This window comes from Choloepus didactylus, chromosome 20, assembly GCF_015220235.1.
Source record: "Choloepus didactylus isolate mChoDid1 chromosome 20, mChoDid1.pri, whole genome shotgun sequence".
NCBI classification, from domain to species: Eukaryota; Metazoa; Chordata; class Mammalia; order Pilosa; family Megalonychidae; genus Choloepus; species Choloepus didactylus.
Window position 1 is genome coordinate 21,238,411 of NC_051326.1, and position 10,575 is coordinate 21,248,985.

Here is a 10,575-nt window from a genome sequence, read left to right on the forward strand (position 1 = left end):
AGACTTGGCAAACACTTCAGTAGAGCTTCCCCTAGGGGAGACTTTGTGTCCCTGGAAAGAGGCCATGGTGATGGCTGGCAGATGGGTGCAGGTTTTATTTCCTGAAAGGCATTTGCATATGTGCCTGGGAGGTTAAGAAAGAGATTTAGATTTGGGGGAAAGGGGGTTTTCTCCCACACTCCCTCCCCAATCCCCAGATCGAATACTTTGCAGGACACAGACAAACGCACTGGTCTTTGAAGCACAGTGAGATGGGTCAACCAGTGCAGCCATGTTTCCCAGCCCCTCCCCCTTCCCAGGAGGGAATCAAGGAGGATTCGAGTGTTCAACTTGCCCCCTACAGAAAGCTACATTAGTATACTCCAAACTCCATGCCTCTGGGAGGGAGCCGTGTTGGAGGTGACCAGGCAGTGCTACCTGGTTGAGGAAGGGGTGTCTTTCCCAAATGTAGGGCACTACACCATGCTGCCTTCCAACCCACACAAGATCCTCACCTGTCAAGCGGTCTACAGTATGAGTGGTCAGGGCCCATGGCCCAGTAGTCATTTGTTGTTTGATGCAAGACCATAGCTCTTTGCCTCTATCTTGTCCAGTGACTCTCCTTGATCACATTCAACCCACTAATACAGAGAGAGGACCATTGTATTACAGCTACAAGGATCTCATGTTTAAATTACACCAAGCTAATGAAGTGTCAAGCTGTTCCAGTCTTGTAACTTTACTAGCTTATCACCCCTACCACACTGGTCCAGTTCATAATGGCTCCCCCTTAGTAGCCCCACAAAATCCCCTTCTACTTTATAGGACCCGAGTCCTGCAGCCCCGGCTCTTGGAGACACCTCGTACCCCTGGCTGGGCCCAACTCTCCCAAGTCCAGATCTGAGCTGCTCTCTCTGCAGTCCCTGAATCCTGGTCAAGCTGCCCTCTCCTTCTCTGGATTCCACCCACCTTCTTTTTATTAAGTTTTGTATCCCCAGGCCCTTTCTATATGCCTAGACAAATTACTTTCAGTGTATGCACCCTTCTTTCAAGATCTTTTCTAGCTGTCTTGCCTCTGGTCAATTGAGGTATTAAAAGCTACTCTTGCAGCAGTTCAGTTTGCATCTTGTCTCACTTTGCTTCTTCTCAAGCTGCCTTTCTCTCTTCATTCACACTCCCACAAGTTCACAAATGTGGGGCTGACCAGTTCTGTAGGCCCCAGGACAAGGTGAGTGAGCTGAAGAGAAGCATCGTCGGCTGTGGGTCCCTGTCCACCCTGCAGCTCCATTTCGAAGGAACCTGTTCCTATCCTCTGCCAGGGGCAGCAACCCTGGGCGGTTCCTCATACAGCCCACATGCTGCTCCCAGGTAAGCCCCCCACTCCTGGCTTCAGCTGATTAGACCCCTAGCAGGTGCCTGACCTCAGGATGGGCAGCCTGAGAAAGCTCTGAGCAAAAGTCTGAGGAGCCACACAATTACTCAGGGTCTCTCATAAACAGTTGATTGGGCATAGATTATTAACTGGTGGGCTGGTTGGGTTGGTTGGCTGATTAGCAGCAGGAGCAAATGTGAGCAGACCACCCACAGAGAGGCAGCAGTATGCAGATTCTAAGAGGCTGTGGAGTCAGAAGGCAGTAGAAATCCTGGCTGATACCTAACTCCATGAGGCCATGGAAGGAGTCTTTGTCCCTTGCAATCAAAAAACCAACTGGCTGGCCTAAATGGACCTCATATATCCACCTGCTTGCCTTGATCTTGCAAGGAGATAATGAGAGTTTTGATAAGCAATATTTCCTTTAAAAAGATCCTGTTAATTAGAATAAAACTTGCACTTGGAGTCAGTAAGCCTGGTTATGCCACTTCCTGGTCACATGACTTTGAGTTCACTAATTCTGAACTATGGGATGGGTTTATTACGAGGGCCACACAAGATCACGAATATGGAACCATCATCTTTTCACATGATCCATTATGAATTATGGGATACATTTGAAAGCTCTAGAATTCAATTTTTGAAATGATTTTCCTAAATGTTTGGATTTAAAAAATCAAAGTCAGGAGTTGGATTCTTTTCATATTTAGTTTATATTTGTGGAAAAAACAACACAGAAAGGAGGAGAAGAGAGAAGAGGAAAAAAGCACAACGAAGAGAAATTATTGTACAGTCTCTACAGCTATAATTCCAATCTTGAGAACTGATTTTAAACCAGGAAAACAAAATTATAGGTCTGCTTTATCAAATTTAGACTAAAGGGAAATGATGCCTGCTCCAAAATAATTAATGAAACAGTGGCAGAGGACAGAACTGAGAACTAAGACGTGTGGCATGCACCCTCCAGGGGGCCCTGACCCAGTGAGGTGCTCCAGCTTTGTGCAATACTCTTGATCAGCGCACATTCTCCTCTCACCTACAAAGAGATCGAAAGAACTGGGAAAAGTGCTGCTGAAATCCAGAGGTACCACACCCATGTCACTCGGTGATCCATGAGATAGTCCATGATGTCAGTTTCAGAAAAAGGAGCCAAATCTGTGCCCTTGTAATAAATCCATCAGTTTCTAGTGATCACCACTTCCCTTTCCAGATGCTTATAAATTATTTATTAAATAATTTATTTTACTCCCATTCTGAAAGCTGTGACCAGCAGTATCTCTTCGTGATTGCACACTCCAGCAAAGTCCAGCACCCGCTGGCGTGGGTGGCCAGTCCTTTATTAGAGTAGAGCTTGTGACCTCACTTCAGGATGCTGATGGAGCAGGCATCCAAAAGCAAAAATCCTTCTTTGGAGGAAAACAAATTCTTCCTGCAGCATTTCTTAAACCCAAAGAAAGTGCCAGAATACTTTTAGGTTTAAGGTCAAATGCAGTTCATGAGACACACTCAACAGACCAATGGGAACTTGCAGCTAGTATTTCCCCCGCCAGGCACTACAGGCCCTGACTCAAGAGCCTCCCTTCTGTACGAGCAGACAAGGTTCTAGAGAACAGTCCATGGATATCACAAAGAGACCCTTGGGCCAAAGTCAGCTCCCAGCTGCTCATTAATAACCAGTCCAAAAGGAACCAAATTGTCAGGGCCTCTCAGTGGCTGCACCCCACTCTCCACCCACAGCCCTTACCTTGATGGAAGATGGGGGGACCCACAGGGGGGGAATGGCAGCCTGATTCTGTTACCGTTCAGCTGATTAAATCCAGGTGCTCTGTTTATTTTGGAGTGCAAAAAAGCACACCGAGAGCTTCAAACTTACATTACAGACAGGAAACGGCACTCCAGAGACAGTGTGTCTGAAATCTGAAGACCAAGACAGGCTTCTTCTCAAACAGGGGCCGTTTTTCTCCCATGGAAGGGGCACCCCTGCCTCCACCCTCTGGCAGGCTCAGCTGGCAATAAAGTACGTATTTCAGATGTGCTTAGCCTCTCCTTTCTCCTTACATTTTAAAAGCAGATGGTTTACACCTGATCCCAGCCAAGCCGTCTCAAAAGAGACACTCATTGTAAATTGACCATTAAAATCTCCCCCCAAAATGTATTCTTAATGTGCAGCAAGATGAAGGGTGGTAGAAGGCAGCCAAAGAGAGGCGTTGGGGCAAGAAGGGAGGATTTTGAGGTCAATAACAGCCTCATTAAATTTAATTACTTTCCAATGCTCATCGAAACACAGAGATTGGGAGGAAAATTTGTAGTGGGGTTTTCTGTATCATTCTGTATCCCACTGCCTCCCTCAAACAAACACCCATCAAGAGCTGGTCTCCTCACTTTCTGTCTCTCTCATCAATAGCTCTGAGAAGATAAAAAATCAAAAAACCTTCTTTTTGTTCCCTGATATAATAGGAGCCAGTGCCCCTTCTTTATTTTCACTGGTGATATGGGTCAGCAGAAAACTATATTATCCCATCATCTCCTCCAAAAGTCTTTCTGTTGCTCCCCCTTCACTTGCGTACGTCCCTCGCGCTGCGCACACTGGCAAGTGTGCTGTGTTGATAACCAGGGCCCCACTGTGGGGCAGGCAAGCTGTGCAGCACTCATGAAGCTCTTCTGACTGGACTTCTGTCTCCTCATCTGTCAGATGAGGGGGAGGGAGAACATAACTACTTCTAGGATTTACCCCAGTTCCAGAGCTATGGTATCCATATGTTTCCCCTGTCCAAGGAGGCTCCTTATCTCTAGAGCCTTTAATTTAAGCTCTCTTTGACACCGCACTGGAGAATGCAGATGATAGAATAAAGACTAGAAGGAAATAAGCAAAAATCTAACCATGTTGTATCCATTTCAGAGGCCTGGGTTGTAAAACCTCAAAAATCGAAGAGTTGGTTGGATGGAATTTAAAAACAAAAAACAAAACAACAACAACAAAAAAAAAACTGATCAAGGCTTTTAGAAGGACAGATCCAAGGGCAGATATGGGGAATTTCAGAAAACAGAGCCCTGGACTGTGTCATTATGTGCTGACGTCAGAACGACTCATCTCCAACTGCCTTTTTCCTGGAATCTTCCTTACAATTCCAATTCCTGGTAGAAAAAAAAAAAAACTTTTTGATCCCACTCAGTCAAATACTTCTTCCTTCGGCTAAAGGGGCAAGGTTGAGTAACTGCCAGCTGGGCCAGAATCTCAGGGAGAGGACACTGGATAGAGATTCAATAGCTATCGACTACAAGTGGTCATCTTTGAACTAGCATGATTTTTTCCTGCTGTCTAATGCTTTTCTATGACTCCTAATTTTTTTAGACACTAAACTCCTACTGTTTTGTGATTATGTGTGTATGTGTGTTATGTGTGTGTATCCTTGAGAAGATCAATTCTGAGCTCTCTAATGTCTTACATGAGTGCGTGCTCATTAGAAGCTCTCTTTTCTAGGCACAAGGCATTCCGTCCAGCATAAAAATGCTGAGATCCCTGGAGGGGGGAAAAGCTTAACACTTTCCAGGTATTAGGTGTTCAGTCAATTTTGTTAAGTAAAAATGGAATGGGGAAAAGCTACAGAAAGGGAAGAGAAAGATCACACTTGTCACATGTTGACCAGTACTCTATCTACCTGCAGCATCCCCAGTCTACTGCTCTACCCCCTCTCTTAAGAGGAACTGCTGATAGACCCACTCTGAGAAGAGTTTTACTGTCTTTAATTTGTAGTTTCAAACAAACCAGATGCTAAGCTTCTTCCTCAGTCTGCATCATTGCCTGCCCTTTCAAATGCAGCTTTATATTATATTAGTAGGACTGCTATGTCGAATAAGGACAACTGGCATGCCATGCTCAAATACACCTCTATTTGTTGACTCCCATTCACCCATTAAAATTTATTCAGTAGGGGAAGATTTTCCTCTACCTCTAGATAAAAACTCAGCAAGTCAGTGGCTTCTCTTTGTTCACTTTTAGATTACAGGTAGTCCTATGGTCACTAAGTCACAAAGCATGCCCTCAGTTTAGAAATTAAGTGCCCTACTCAAAATAATCTACACTTCATTCTCTATTGTTCCTCCCCACCAAGGCCTATGGTAGGTGGGCAGCCAGCCCTTGGGGAAGGCTGCAGTCACTTCTGTTCTCTTTCTCTGCCCAACTGCTCCCTGTTCACTAGCTGCTAGGGTTTGAAGGAGGGTTGCAAGAGGAGAGCTAAGGGGAGAGGACAATTCTCCTTTCTGAATGTGCTCATGCTCTCCAGGTCTGGCAGAGCGTGAGAGCTGACCTGCACATGGGCATCTCTGTGGGTTCTTGGAGATTCCCAAGCTGGGGCCCTCCAAATGTAAGCACCCAGACGCGGACTAGGCTCTCCTTCAGCCCGCTATTCTGTCCCACCCTATCCCGCAACCCCCTACCCCAGCCCACCCTTCCCCATAGCCACACTACATCTAGCAGGAATTCTTGAACCTGACTTAGAATGGGTTCTCCATGACCCACATCTCATTCATTGGAAAAAGTTAATTGTCTCTTGCTCCATCCTTGGAGTAGTTGATTCTTTCTCAACTCAACCTCTACTCCTCTATCCTGCCACAGATCATTTAATTTTCTCAGCTGGAAGACAAGCCCAGTCTAATGGGGCTTGGCATGTAGTTCTTCAACTGTGGGGAACACATCAAGCTCTGCAAGTTGCCCTGTTGAAGAAGATATCTATCTCTCTCTCTATCTCTCTCTCTCTCTCTCTCTCTCTCTCTCTCCCGCCCTCCCTCCCTCTCTCTCCTTAATTTCTCCCTCTCCCTCCTTCTTGAGTGAGGGAGGAAGAGCCAACGTCCTAACCCTTCAGGGGGCGGGTGAGACACACGCGTCCATCTGGGGATGGGATGGGACTCACACAAATGGCAGCAGCAGAGATCACTGCACAGAGCCCCCTCTCCACTCCCATTCTCTTGACCCCTTTTTGTTCTCTCTATGGGAAGACAGTTCAAAAGTCAGGAAACCAGTTCTTGAGTAGCTGTTTTAAAGATTCCTCCTGAGCAGGCTGTTCTTACACTCATTGGAGCTCAATTTTACATCTCAGTGAAAACTTCGACTCTAACATCCCATCATCCTCATGAACTCACAGCTTTTACACATATTACCTGTCACCGTGAAGCTGAACAACATCCCCCAAGAGGTTTTCATCCCGATTTTGTAGATGAGAAAGGGAAGCTCGGGAGGTGATGTCATTGGCCTGTGGTCAGTCCCTCGGGGGGCACCTGGGAGAGGCAGGATTTGAACCCACATGGTTGCCTGCTCTCTCCTCCATAGCACCAAGCTGGCCTTCGGAGTGGAGGAAAAGTCTGGCTTGCTCTACTGTACGAGATTCAATCAATTCCTGGAAAATAACTCTGGTCTTTTACTATCATTTGTTCCTGGTAGGTAAATAATGCCTCCCCTTAAGCACGTAGTAAGCAGTCATTTGGGGATTGGGAGTGCTGGGTGCCCAAAAAACAAAAAGTGAGTCATTCTTGAAGTCAATCCTCAAGAGTCTCACACACACATTCTAGAATTTAGTCCATGCAGGTGTGTCCAACTTTAAGTAAACTTAGAATCTGCATTTACACAACAGACTAATGAGCAGATAATGCTATTTTATGCTGTAAAAAGATTTGCCTATTTAAGTTCTAAAGCAAATAAAGTATTTTGTTGACCATGTTATTTAATATTTAGACCATAGATAGTTCTTTTTAGATTGTTTGACCTGAGTGGAAGCTGGGTTTGGAAGCTGGCGCTCTGTTGGTGTTGAGCATGTGGCTTTTATTATGAAAGTTCTTTACCACCTTGTAGCAGTGACTCAAATACCCACCCAGATGTGACAGCTGACAGCAGCTAGTCAGTAATGAAATTAGTGTTTAAGCCAGTTTGGATATAGACTCTTCGAATACCTTTAAATTAACTCAATTTAAAATAACAAGAAATTTTAAAATACTTATCAGCTATCTTGGAGAATTGAGTGCTCATTTTGAGTTTTTTTTTTTTTATTTGAAAGATTACTTGTAGATGGATGTATACTTTGGGCTGATCTCTGTCTCAATATATTTACCAGTCATTTTATATAGTGAAGATACTATATGGTAGAACTAAGACCTTTTCTTTCTGGGCCAGATTTTCACCCTGTTTAACTCTTTGTATACTTCTGACTACTCTGTGTTCATATTATAGAACTAGACTTGTAAGAACTTTCACTAACATGATTGAAATTCACATTGGTCCAAGCCAGCATTGTGGCTTTGTATCATGTAGTAGCAGAAGACCAAAGAATTTGATAAATTTGAGTTTGAACACAGCTAAACTTTTAAGTGTAATTTAAAAACACTACACTACATTGACATAATTAGGAAAAAAATGTCTTCAAAGAGTATTTTATTTTATTTAAAGCCTCGGTTTAATTCAACTTTTAATAATTTTTCAAAGAAAAGAGGAGTATGTATTTTAATATAGCCTGACCTGAATTTAATATTTTTTGCTTTAGTATTTAACATTTTGTAACAAATAAACCTTTTTTTTAAAGAAAAAAAATTGATTTACTGGAATTTTCTTTTAAACAGTGAATTTTCCTGAGCAACTTAAACATGACTTGATGTGCTATATTAGTTTCCTAGGGCTGCTGTAGCAGAAAGGAGGTGGCCGTAGACAACAGAAATGCATTGTCTCACCATTCTGAGAGCCAAGAGCCCCAAATCAAGGCATCAGCGGGGCCCTGCTCCTTCTGTAACCTTCAGGGAAAAGGCTCCTTTGCCGCTCCCTGCTCCTGGCCTTTGCTGGCATCCTCGGAGGCATCAGCCTGCAGGGGTGGCATTTCAATCTCCAGCTCAGTATCTCTCTCCCGTGTCCATGTCCCTCCCCCCCCCATCTTACAAGGACACTGTCACACTTGATTAAGGGCCCACCCTACTCCAGCAAGACCTCATTTCCAATGAACTAATTCCCTCAGCAATGACCTCCTTTCCAAATAACGTCACATTCACAGGTATCAAGGATCAGAATTTGAATACACATTTTTTTTAAGGGGGCACAATACAACCGTACCCCTACCAAGGTCTAATAACCCAAAACACATCTTCATGCAGCAAGGGGCCCCTATGGGGCAACTGCTACTTCCCTTCCCCTCCTCCTCACCCCCAAGGGGCGTTGCAAGACCTCATCACTTCCAGGGGACCCTGAAGATAGGAGGGGTCGCACTGGAAGGAAACCGCTTGCCTTGATCCAACAGGTAGGTTTCTCAGTTGCCCTCCTGATAACCTGCTGTGTGGAGAACCTGCACAAGATGGCCTGAAATTTCTTTCCAAGTGATTGACGTCAGTATTTTTTCCTGAAGGGAGTAACTATTGCCAAAAAATTGAAAGTCTGGCTAGTTTCTAAGGAATTTGAACTTTATTTTTGCCCCAGTCAAAGACTTAGCCAAGACAAGGGTTTTATAGAGATAGCAGAAAGAAGTGAGTTAGGAGATTTAAAAAAGAGAGAGAGAGGAAGAGATAAAGGACAGGGAGGAAGGATGGAGAAGGGGGTTTCAGATAAGAGAAAGGAAATCCTCCACCTGCCTTGGGGACCACCATGCTCTGTCCCACGTCACCACACCGTCTGCCCTACATGGAGCCACACGGACCCTGTCATCACCAACTCAAAAGGACCAGAGCTCTCTGGTCTTAAAGTCTTCCTTCCAGGTCTGCGGGCCTAGAAAACCTTTCCCCACCCCTACCCCACTTCCATCTATCCACACCTCATCTGCTCTTCAAGGCTACTCGGTCACTTGAGCCCTCAAAAGTGGCCAACAGGGGAGTCACTTCCCCAAGGGCATGCTTCCAAGTTAGTGATGCCTTTTCATCACTTTTTAAGGTGACGTGATGGTTGTTAAGGCAAAGAAGGAAATTCCCTTGAGAAAGTGAGACTGTGAGGCACAGGGAAAAGCAGTTCATACAGTCATGTTGGCCTTTTAGGTGTTGCTTCACCTCCTCCATGCAGAGGTGAGCACACCTCTCCCCTCAGTGCCACAGGGCTTGGCTTCTCCGCCTTCATCTCCCTCTCCGGCAACGACCACCGGGCTTCCGGGCTGTAGCAAGCACACACCTGCGCTTAATTACTCCAGCATCTTGATGTCATCTTGTATGGGTTATGTTGTCTCCTCAAGTGTAGTGTCAACTCAGGAGGTCGAGAACTATATCCTGTTCTTTAAGCACCCCACCCCTGTTCTCTGCCCCTCCAATACTACAGAACTGAGCACATGTGGGCCCCCCAAATATTTTCAGAAAGATTCGATTTCAACCTTTCCCCACACTGCAGCCCTGGGGCCCCCAACCCAGCAGCCAGTACTTTTAGAACTGCCTCGTTCAGAGAGCTGGGGCTGAGAGGTCAAACCTGCTGAACGATGCACCCTGCCCAGAACCGGGGACTGAGTGGACAGTCTATGCTGCACCCTTCCTGCGTCCCATTCATTCCCTGTCTTGACCATCAGATGGCACCACGGTTCCACAGGTCACCCAGGACTGCCTGCCAGCTGTCTGTGAGAGGAGCCCACCTCTGTCCCGACCACAGAACGTGACATCCACGCATGCCTGGGATTCCCAGATCCCAGCTGCTCTTGGGAGAGTCTTTGCGAGCCTGGACAGCACTCCATTTCCCGTGAGCCCTGCTGCGGGCTGGAGCTGGGGCGCTCTATCCTCAAGGCGTTCCTTATTTACCCGCCCGCCAGGGCACAGCACCCTCTGTGGGCTCAGGGGAGTGGAGCATTTAGACAGGGGGTCAGCAGGCCCTTCAGTGGCTCTCAACTAGAGCAGTTCAGGAAAGCACCAGAAGTCTGGCCTTATCACTGAAACCCTGGCTTTAAAAAGTATTCCTGATTCCCCCAAATCCACAGGCTCCCTTCATCTCCATCTGCCCCCACTCCCACTGCCCTTTATTGCTTGGGGCAAGAGAATCAAACATTGGATCAACACTACCATACGAAGGGGAGAATGAGCCTAGACGACCCTCTGCCCAGGAAGCCACATTTGCAAATCCTATAGCATTTCCTTCCTAAAGCCACTTTGGTTAACAAGTCTTTCTACCAAACTCTCAGTGAATAGATTAAAATATATATATATATATATATTTACTCAGCAAATTTATTTTTGCCAATTGCTTTTCTTCCCTGAAGGCACACAAATTGAATTATGTTAAATAGTCTTGA